This window comes from Panthera leo, chromosome D4, assembly GCF_018350215.1.
Source record: "Panthera leo isolate Ple1 chromosome D4, P.leo_Ple1_pat1.1, whole genome shotgun sequence".
Classification (NCBI taxonomy): domain Eukaryota; kingdom Metazoa; phylum Chordata; class Mammalia; order Carnivora; family Felidae; genus Panthera; species Panthera leo.
The window spans coordinates 48,593,684-48,605,952 of NC_056691.1; positions in this window are offsets into that span (position 1 = coordinate 48,593,684).

The following is a 12,269-nucleotide window of genomic DNA, read 5'->3' on the forward strand; positions in this document are numbered from 1 at the left end:
TTTAAAGTGAAACACTTCTGTGTTGTATTCAAACTAAATGAAGATTTCGGTGGGGGAGGGGGGAAAAGTCTGTTTTGTCATTGTCCAGTGTTTAATTTTCTATGGTTGTCAACAGGGAACATACAGGTTCCAAAGTATCTTTCAAGTCTTAAAGCAATGCAACAAAGAAAGGTCAGTCATTTTCATTCCCTTAAATTTTTACTGTGCTATAAATAGCCATATATATTTATGTATGTATTTACATATGTATTAATAAGGTATATATTCAATTCAGCAAAATACATATACAGTTATACGTTTTGTTCATCTCCCATCTTTCTTCTACATGAACATGAATAATTTAAGATTTATAGTGAAGTCGTAAAATATTGTTCCAAATTGATTACTGGCTACAGTCTTGAAAGCTTAAAAAAAAAAAACAAAAAAAGGTAAAAAAAAAATTGAAGCTACACAAAATTCTATATTATTTCTTAAAGACATCTCAAAGACACAAAACATGTTATATTCTTCCCCCAAACATTTGCCTTTTTTCAGCTAAGCTCCAAAAATAGGGAGAATCATTCCAATGGAATTGAAGCAGAGCAGAATTGGTCAGCCCAAAATATGCCTCTTTGGCATAGGATTATTTTAAGTTTATTATTTTCAAGAAACGGCAGATACAGAAGCTCAAAAAAAGAAAAGTTACTCTTTGTAAGGGAAACTTGTATTTATAAGGGAAAATTCCATTTGTAAGGATAACTTCTCTGTGTCAGGAAGAAGATGACTAAATCTGTAGAAACACTCATCAGTGGAGAAGGCACCAACTTAAATCTGAATAACAAACACACCATTGTTTACTGTGCTTTTCCTAGTAACTTCCCATAACTATCCTTGCCCCACCCCTTTGTCTTTAGCTTTTGAGCTCTGTCTCAAGGTGTTGGCCTGGGCCATGGCACAGAGTGTTATTAAGTTTTTCTGGAGCCATATTTGTTAATTAGATTGTTCTTTATTTTTCTCCTGTTAATGTTTAATTATCAGCAGTGGTACAGATCAAGAATGGGGAGTTCTCAGCCAAAAACCTAGAAGGGTAAAGGGAAAATTATTTTTCCTTCTACTCAATCCAACCAGAGACTGAGCTGATCTCAGATGGTGTTTTGGAAATTGTTGGAAGAACCAACCTATGTCTGGATTATCCATGGTATTCATTAAGACCCTCCTCCTTTTTTTGTGGTGTGTTCCAGCTGTGGGTGGGGGGCTGCTGGTGGGGCAGGCAGTGAAAGAATTCACTGGAGACAGAACAAAGGAGATAGAAGTTTACTGAATACACTACAAGAGAGCATTGGGAAGGGCAGCAAAGGAGAGACTGCCAGGAGGAGGTGGTGAGGGGCTGAAGTTACAGGGTGGAGTGAGGAAGTATGAGAATGTATGGAATTTTCTTTTTTTTTGGTAACTGTGCCTGGTTATGAGTAACCCCATTGGTCAGTTAGGTCTTATGGCCTTTTCCAGGTGAGTGGCTTAAACAGCCTGTTTGAATTCAGCTCTGTGGTCAACATGGGCTGTTTTGCCTTGCTTAGGTTTTCGTTGCTCAAAGCCTGTTGCCTAAAAGCTGCCTCTACATTTTTTGTAAGTACTACACTCCTTTTTTTTCCTTCTCTTGGCACTGTGTATTTACTGAGAGGCCCGCTCAACTTCTCAGCATTATATATAGGCTTCCTAGTCTTCTGTTTGATATATTTTATGAATTACAAACAATTTCAGGAGAAAACTGGCATAGGATCAGATTTATTTATTCAAGCCTCCCTTCTCTTTGGGATTTAGGACACCCACTTCCTGCTTCCTTTAGCAGGCTAGATCTTTCTTTCTTTTTCTCTCTCTCTCTCTCTCTCTCTCTCTCTCTCTCTCTCCTTGGCTCCATAAAATTACCTAAATATCTGATTACTTCCCTCTTGGCAATCCCCTATGCTTTGACTCCCATGGCACCTAGCATAAAAATTTGCAAATGCCCTGAGGGGAAGAGTGGCAAATGCAGTATTGCATTTGGGTGACTTCTTCCCAGGATTTTGTCCTCTTTAATTTGACTGCCTTTGAAACACATTAATGTTTAGAAGTAGATGTTTATCTTTCATATTTCATTCGGCTTTGGTAGGTCTTCTCAACCAGGTATTATTCTACTAAAATTGATACCATTATAGCCAGAAGAAGCCCCTTCACTTATTCTAAAAGAGGTATTTTTGTTAAATGTGTGTGGTGTGTGTACCCATGTGCCCACCTGTGGTATTAAACTTACATATCTGGCTTTTTATTTCTACGTGAATCTTCTTAGGAAAAGCATACATAATTTTGGGAGGAAATACATCTTTTGGGTTGAGTGGATAAGTACAATAAATGTTTATCTTTGGAAACATCGGCTACATTATCAGTAGATACAAAGTTTAAAAAAAGTGTTGCAGAGGGGTGCCTGGGTGGCTCAGTAAGTTAAGTATCTGACTTCGGCTCAGGTCGTGATCCTACAGTTCGTGACTTCAAGCCCTGGCATCAGGCTCTGTGCTGCCAGCTCAGAGCCTGGAGCCTGCTTCGGATTCTGTACCTCCCTCTCTGTCTGCCCCTCCCCTGCTCACACTCTGTCTCTCAAAAATGAGTAAACATTAAAAAAAAAAAACATTTAAAAAGAAAAGCATTGCAGAGAATATAGTTTGTACCCAACATGACACAAACATTCAAATAAATAGTGCTGGTTGTTTCTCTCTGGAAAAAGGGGCAAGGGGGGGAGTGTATAAAAGCTGTAATAATGCAGTAAGTCTTTGCTGCATATCCAACAGTTACTTCCCCTCCCTCATCCCCGGCACCAGTCTGTGTTAGTAGAAGCACAAAACCCCCATTTTGGTCAGTTACTGCATATCCATGTGTTTCTCTTGGCAGCTTGTGGGGGTGGGGTGAGGGTGGAATTTCATGTTTCACCAATGTACAGTAACCCTAGTTCCAGTGATTGGATTAGAGATAAACCTGTAATGTAATTCTGGCTAAGGGGATGCACTAGAAAGCTTTCCTTACTTTAGGATAAGTGTATCTTTTGAAGGATGCATGAAGATTATATGCTGTTCTAACCCTCTTCTGATCTTTGGGTGGTTTTGTTTGAAAATGTGATTTCTGGAGATTTCAGTGGAACTTACCATCAGGAGCCCCAGGGGTGAGGAAGAAACCAGCACATTACAGATGTCAGAATAGCTGATTGAAAAGGACCAGCATCCATGCCATGAAAAATAGTTGAGTTCCTGAAGTAACTTGCCCTGTGGAAGAGTCCATCATTGGGCATCACAATAAGTAAGATAGCATGGCCAAGTTGCGTAACTCACTTTAAATTATGTCAAAGTCAAAACTATCCTAACTTCAACAGGGGAATCGAGGGATACCATAATACTGTTCTCATATTTCCTCTTGCTAATTGATTAAAAAAACCAGAAGCAGGATCACAAAATGAGACTATTGCCTTCAGCTCAATTCAGTATGAACGATGAAAACTTAGTTAGGGTGCCATTTTGTCTTGGAGCAGGCTTCTATTTTCCTTGACCCATGGAAGCTGTTTCCATTTCTCTGGCTCTTGCTTTGTTTCCAGATGCTTTGTTTCTAGATCCATGACTTAGGTTCCCTGCCAATGCTTTCTCTCACCTCTGTACCCTGCCCTGTTTGTTCAGTGTCTTCTCGAAAATGAAGCCTTTTCTTACCTCCACCAATAAAACTGCTTTTTCTTTTCCCAAATTTTTCAGCACATCTTTTTCATACCTTTCTTATGCCCACTCTGATATTTTGCTTTCTATTTTGCGCTGAGTTTGCACTATGTAAAGTCAAAGAGTACCATGTATCCAGTGAGATCCCTGAAAAACAGGGAGGTTTTTCATTCATCATTGTTTGGATGGTATCTGGTACATGGTAAGTGTCTAATAAGTATTGATATTAGATAGCAATGATGTTAGAATTCTAATTTAGAAATAAACAAATTTCTCCCTGAGACTCTCTCTTTCTCTCAGCTACTTAACTGGAAATATTCACATTGCAGGTGTCTCTGAGAGTAGTTACCCCTTTGGATCCAATTAACGTTTAGCTTTTGCTTGCAAGAACAATTCAGTCCTGAAAGTAGTATCAGCCATAAACATGAGATACAAAAATTAACTTTTTTTTTTTAACAATTCATTTCCCCCATGGGAAGCAAACAGGTAGAAAAGTAAATGAAATTAGCATTCTTATCTTCTCTCCCAGCATAGATCTTAAGGCAGTCTGGATGAGTTTGCAAGATTAACACGCTGGAATTTCACCTAAGAATTGTTCACAGCTCCATGGATGAGTTTAAATGTAATTCAGAAATATCATGAAGGAATTTAATTTCCTAAAAATGAGCACAGACATTGCAAGGATTAGAATGCAAAATACCACCAAGTTTCCGTAAGCATTTGCTGGAACTGACCTTGCTATACACAAATATTCTGTAATTCAGTGTGTACCGGTTATTTTTCTATCCGAGGCAGTACCTAGTTTAATTTTTTTCTCTACACCCTGAAAATTTGTGGTCTCTTAATTTAAAGGAGAGGAGCATGCTGCTGGGACCTCCCTGTTTGAGTAGCTTTATTCCGAAGGGGACACATTTCCCTGGCCTTGAGATCCACAATCTTATTCCTACTTAGCAGGAACAGATAAAATCCAAGTCCAGTGGAATCTAAAAGGAAATACATTTTGGGACTTTGCAAATTGTTCGGTTTAGATTCCTAATTCCTTTAGTCATCATGATGCAGGTATGAATGATGAACATTTCTGAGTGTGTACTATGTCTCAGGTACAATGCTGGTACTTAGCCTACATTATTTCCCTGATGATCAGTAGACATTGCCATGTAAAGTAAGTTCTGTAACTTCACTTTTATCATTCTTGAAAATGAATAAGAAGAAAAGATCTAGGATCCCTCACTCTGTCTCTGATCATCCTCTAGCTTACATCCTTGACTGCAAATCATTTTGTAACTATAAAACTGAGGGCAAATTAGTCCACAGTATTAACTGTACATTATATTTTAATCATTGTGCCTCACTGGTGGTGTCATAAGGACTTGAAACATGGGTAAAATTCTTGAATGGAAGTGCTTTTGTTTTCTTTTTTCTTGTTTAATTTTTTTAACGTTTATTCATTTTTGAGAGGCAGAGAGAGACAGGGCATGTGCAGGAAAGGGGCAGAGAGAGAGGGAGACACAGAATCTGAAACAGGCTCCAGGCTCTGAGCTGCCAGCACAGAGCCCGACGTGGGGTTCGAACTCACAAACTGTGAGATCATGACCTAAGCCGAAGTCAGACTCTCAACCGACCGAGCCACACAGGCACCCCAATGTTTTCTAATGCATTATATTTGCTGTCACCAAATTCATACTATATATTTTTGTCATTTATATGATGCACGAGACTAACTAAATTGCTGGCCTTTAGGAAATAAAAGTAAATAAACCATGAGGGAAATAAGAATGAAACAATTGAAAATGTTTTCATCAATGATATAATGGGATGGTAATGAATTGAGTTGAACCGTGTGGTTTAGTCTTTACTGAGCTGCACACTTAGTGTGGGTGGCTCTGAGCTTCAGCTTCCTCATCTGTAAAATTAAGAGGATTGAATTCCATTTTCTTTAATATCCATTAATTTAAAGTATTACATGGTACTAGGGAACCAAAAGAAAGAAACTAATTTTTCATAAGACTCAAACAAAGTGGAATGAGTCAGTGTTGATGTCTCCTGAATATTTTGACACAGGGAAGAACAAGTCATTTATTTTTGGTTTTCTCCTTTCAGTATAACATTGATATTTTACACTCTAATCAAAGAGTAGTTGGTACACTTGATCTCAAACATGTATTGAAAACACAAATCCAGAAAAATGGAGAGAGCAAGCCATCGAATGATACGTAGACTTAGGTTGATGCCTGCTACCTAGAATTCAAGGAGGATGCTGTATTAAACACTAGAAAGGAGGTTCTCTGGAGTTTTTGCAAGATTCAGAAAACCTGGCCTTCTGTACAAAACAAATCAAGTACTCTACTCAGTCGCTAAGTCTGTGAATGTTGGTATCTTGTGAGACTCAACCAGTACGAGAACAATCCACTTGCAGTATTTGTGTGGGACAGTGGAGCAGTCTAACTTAATAACTGCCTTCTCTTTCCACAGCCTTGGCAGGAAATTTCTACTTTGTACAGCTAATGGTAGAAAGTTAAGCACCAGAAGGCGTGGAAACCATTCTTCCTTTTGGTTTTGTAAATTCTTTAGTTTAAAACCATCAAGTGGTATTTTTAAAGACAAAGTTCACCATAGGCAATTACTTTATAGACTCAGAGCTCAGAAATCTGTCATTTTCAGTTACTCAAACACTGTGGAAATAAAAAAACGTAATAAACACAATGTTTTCTGAGCCACAGAGAGATAATGCATACATTAATACCCAGTCTAATAAACAAAACATGGATTTTTAGTTCAGCCAACATTAAAAATAATAGAGTAGAGATGGCTGCTGGACACATTGTTTTATAACATCGGTATGTAAACACTTACTATTTGGCATCTGTTGTCCTAAGTGCTATATCACTATCATGAAATGGAATTATTTAATAAATTATTACCATGAATTATTACTTATTTCCATTTCATAGATGATGAACCTGAGGCTCTGAAAGATTATGTAACTTACCCCAAGTCACACAGCTATAAATGATATTGCCAGGATTTAATCTCAGGCAATTTTTGTATAGAACGCATGCTTGAAGCTATGACATTTTATCACTGTTCTGACAGTGGAAAAGTGTGATAATAAGTAGCCTAAAAATACAGATGACATAGGAAATAAAAATGATCATTAATTATGGAACAAATAGAAATATAAATGTTTTATCTATTAGCATATTTACTATAGCTATGTATTAATTGGTCCAGCAAATTATTTTACACCGGTGTTTCTGTAATTTGTGCATGGCAGGACACATTTACTTAATTCACTGACCATAAGTTTTCTCATATATAAATGTGGGATGTTTTCATTGTGAGAGATGCTGTGATAATGTAATGGTTGTAAAGGGCCTAGTACAAAGTCTGGAATATTCGGAACACTCAATACACATTAGCTACTATTAGTAGTCATTAATGACAATGTAATATAGCATGTGCTGAGATTCTGGTATTTAGATTCCAGTGGATCATACCACATTTTTTTTTGCCTGATGCTTATGTCAATCAAAATGTTTCTAATGTACTTTGTAATTGTTTTATATATAATGAAGTACACCAAGAGTAATACAAGAAAAAATTGAAAGCACTGATCTTTTGCAAAAAGTTTGCAGAAGGTATTTTTAAACCTCTCAATATATTTGAGGATTAAAAAAATGCCATAATCTATTTCTAAGACTAAAATAAATGATTCTTAGTTTAAATTCATCGGAAATATATAGTTGGTTGTTTCAGGTCATATTCTAAAATGCTGATGCATTGTAAATGCTCACATTAAACATAAATTGCCCATGTCAGAGACAAACCATTCATATGGCACATAATCACAGCTAGTATTAGTTATTTTACAATCCTTTGGTAAAATGTTATAAATATTGAATCTATTTCAAAAAAGATACTTTTTCTATGTCAATTCAACCTGAAAAAATGTCCCTTCTTTAACCTTAAAGTGAGAACACTATTAACAAAAAGATAAGCTATTTTTTTTAAATAAGGAATGATATTCACTGTGGCTACATTTGTTTTCATTTATTTGAGAGAAACATCCAAAATGCTGGATAAATATAAAAGCATTTATCATAACATATGGTTGATCTATTGAATGCAAAGGAAAATTTTTGGTGACAAGAACAGAAATAAGTAAGCATTTTAGTTGGGGTTTGCCCTAAAGGCATTTGGTGATAACTTCAGTTGATTAGGACCTGAATATATTTAAAAGCGTTTCTAAATATTTTGGGTTTTTGTTTTTTTTTTTTTTGAGAGAGAGAGTATGGCTCAGATTCAAAAATTACTAAAACCATAAGAAAAATAAGTCATCATGAGTCAATAGGAAAATACTATTTAAAAATCAGAACTGCCAAGCTCATCAATGTTCAAATATCAGGGACAAAGACAGTATACACAAATTATATTTACCATATAATTCAACTTAAGAGGGTTAAATTAATCAAACTCCTCAATTCCCGGTATGCCCACACATTGGTCTCTGTGGAGTCCTTTCATGATCCACGTATTTTCCTTTAACCACATCCTGACTCCTTTTTATATTCCTGTCAACAGTGGTTGAGGTATGTGGATATATGTCCTTGAATTGGTATATACTTTTGTACATATGTAGGGAGGTTCAGGATCTGTATTGTTTGATTTACATACATGCTATGTTTATTTTACGTAATTTACTCTGTGCTATGTTTTTGAAATCTATGTTGTTGTGTTTCTATGTGGTTTGTTTTTTAACTGCTTTCTGTGATGGAATTCAAGTTTACATAACTACTCTCTCTGTTCACACAAGCACTTCATGATGAACATCCTATATGTTCTCTTATAGGACTTGAGGAAAATTTGAAAGAGAGAGAAAGAGAGAGAGAGAGAGAGAGAAAGAGACAGAGAGAGAATGAGTCAAGAGAGACTTGCTTGCTCCGAGATACTTAATGAATCCTCTTAAGAATGGCTGTTTATGTCTTCCTTCTCCATCTGACTATATTCTAATGATTAGGATTCTACATTTCATTGTGTTTGAACACTAAAGGCCATCTCCTAACTTGTTGAAAGTTTAGGGTTTGTTTAAAAGTCTTTACCCAAGGTTGCCAAAAAGGAAGTTTCATGTTGTCATTGTGACAACAGTCACAGTGCCTACTCTGAGAATTACTACACAGAGAATTACTCTGTGGCTTTTAAGTATATAATACTAGAAAGACTTGGGATTTCATTTCCGACCTGAACCTAATCTCTATGTCTATGGCTTTCTAGCTGTGTAACATCGGGCTGTTCCCTTAACTTAGAAGCTTTAATTTTATGATCTCTAGTATGAGAGTAAATACCTATCTTCTATAACTATTGGTATGATTAGTAGACATAACATACATAAAATCCCTATCACAGAATAAACCTGAAATGCAAATTCTATTCCCTTTTCCACCTTCCATAAAGCTTGGGATAGTGGCTCTTCATAGTTTGAGAGCACTGAGTACTTTGAAGAGGACATGAAAACAACCCACCAGTTTTGTTAAAGAAACATGTATATATATTAAATGTAAAATATTTTACAAAACATCAAGGTGACCACAGACCATCCCAGCAGAACTCTTTCTGCTCCGGTCCTGTGTCAGGAGATAAAGAATGAGAGCTTTCTACATACCTTCTACAAATTATGATTTGCTTTATATGGAATGGTCATCAACAGCTTTTGTTTTCTTGTCCTGAGGCACACGTCTCTGTCTATGCCTTTGGTAAATGGTTTCATTTTCTGCCATTATTTATTATTTGTACTTGTCACATTTTTAATTGTATAATTAAGATGCCATTGGTCTCTACTAACAAAAAATATCACCAAACTGTTATGACAGGGTTGTACCAAATAAATCCTGAATATTAAAGGAATATTAAAGGAAATTTAAAGATTCCAAGCTACAAAGTTATGTAATGTATTTCACTCAGGGGCAAGCTTAATCAGGTTGAGGAATAACCAGTTTTACTAACAGCAATTGTAACACATAGTTATCAGGCTCTGTATTATTCATTGAAATGACATTAGACTGGTGACCAGTGTTTCAAATGGAGAATTTTAGGAAAATGGGGCAAACAAATAGACATTTTTTCTAGCTCCTTTCTATGAAAACAGCAATAATGAAAAACATATAAAACTAATTTAGAACTACAAGAAGTTTTCCTTGAGATAACAAAACTGAAGTCTACACAGTTTATGTCCTTTGCACAAGGTCATGTCCTGATTGGGTTTTCTCCATTCTGTTCTCATTCTAGCCAACGTTGCTGTGAAATTTTTGTTCCTATTTTTGTTTTTTCTCTCTGTTTTAGTTTCTTTTCTCCCCCTGCTTGGGGCATGCTACTGTTTGGCCCCACTAAGAGCATGAATAGTTTGTAGACACGCAGGCCTCAGGATATGGAGGTTTGGGGAATGTAGATGAAAATATTTTTAGCAAATTCCAAAGGGCTGTATACCTCTTTTTACTGAAGTAGATTTTCTTTCAAATGAATATTGATTTATACAAATTCAAACTGCTTAATTGTAAAAACAAATGCATATAGATGATGCTCAGCTAAAACATATGCTCATAGGTACTGTATAGATGAAACAATGTATGCTATTTAATCATGAATTATTTTTATCTTCAAGATAATTTATTGTTGTTTGGGGACATTATTTCTGAGTCTTGTTTTTTATTCTCACAGTTATGAAATGGCGCTTTAAAAAATGCCTTTATATTTTTTCTTATACATGAATTGTAATGTACAACCAGCTTTTTGGCCTTTTTCTTCCTTTAATGTGAATAACTCCGAGACAGATGAGTATGGGAACAAAGCACTCCCAATTCTCTCTGTGAGAAATCTGCTGACACCTGAACTGGCTTCTATTGGAATTTGTTTTTGGCTGATCTTTACATGACCTTTGAAATCCTGGCATCTGACCTACCTCGGGCTTGGACTCCATGGCTCTAAGCCTAGCTGCTTCAGGGACTTTGTCTTCCCAATCTAGTATTTTCTGGACCTCTCCATCTGTCTTAACCCTATGGAAGCCGAGATATGAGAAGCTAGCATTTTCTGGACCTCTTTGCCAGCCTGAACCCTATGAAGGATCAGTTGTGTTAAAGCAAAATACCACATACCTCTTCCTAGTGACCCTCGTGCCCCCCAGTAAAGGTACCAGTGCTGGAAGGTATGCTCATTGAGGGAAAACCATGAGCAAAACTGGAAAATGCAAGATATTTGGGAATCTTTGGTATTATATACCAAAAAAAAAAAAAAAGCCTCAGCCAGATGATTCAGTATTTTACTTCAAGAGTTCTTCTAGATGAGAGATGGCTAAAGTTAACAGATAGCTAGATTGAAATTTTAGAAAATGTCCAAGACCATGAGTCCAAAAATAATATTGTTAATAATACATTCTTTCACACTGAGATGCACTTCTTGGTTCTGGCTTGGGCTCCTGACAGATGTGCCAACATCCTCCCGGGGAAAAAATGGAGTCCTCACAGGGCTTCTGCCCAACTGGAAAAGGGAAATTCTAGCCATCTCTTAATAAAGCGTGTACTCTAGAGATTTGCAACTCAATTTTGTAGACCTAATGAGTTTGGAGATGACTGGAATAAACATTGAAACTTTGGTTGCAGCTTAGCCGAATTCTGGCTAATCTCTATGTCCTCTGTGGTTTGCCCTTCACAGATGCAAACTCCTTACAGCTATTGCTAACCGAGATTATTAGAGCCATACAAAGCCAATTGAAAACAAGTCGAGTGACAATCCTTGTTGTGTATCTTTAATTTACAAAGGGAAATTCTCTGGGCAGTTTTCATTAGCTTCTAGCAAGTTTAATTGGATGAAAACATTGCTTTCATGATCTTTGATACCATGTGTTGGTACAAATTAAAGCATAGCAGCTTCTAGTCACGGAATTTCGCTTCTCAAATGCCTCCAGAGTGTTAGGCTAGACAAAGGAGGGTCCTTAACAGAATTATTACAAACCTCCAAGGGTGCAAATTGATACTTGTGAATATCAAGATTCAGTACCAAACAAAAGAACAAAAGTTCAGATAAACACATGCATAATCAAACATTCGTGAGAAACATATAATGTGTTCAAGACAAATATGACATTTAGGGGTCCTTTATTATATGAAATGGTGATGGGCGCTTTTATGGAAAGATTTGTTTTAATATATCCCAGTATATGAATCTTATCTATGTGGTATCATAACACATTGACAATTTTCTGACCGATTTCAATTTATATAATCGCTGATGGCCTATTAACTGAATTTGGTCAATAGGAGGCATTGAACCCTGGTAATTTTGTTTATGATTACATTGATTACCCCAATGAAGTAATCTTTTGGCCTGAAAAATAAATTAATCTTCTGCAGTTAGGAGAAGGTAAAGAGAGAAGACAGCAGACTAAGATTTAATACATTTGTCTAATCAGGTAATCACAGAAATAGTCATGTCCAGATCTTCTGGTTGAAAAACACCATTATGTAGATATTTCTGAGATACACAGTCCCTGGAAGGCTAACCAAAATCACCAATTCT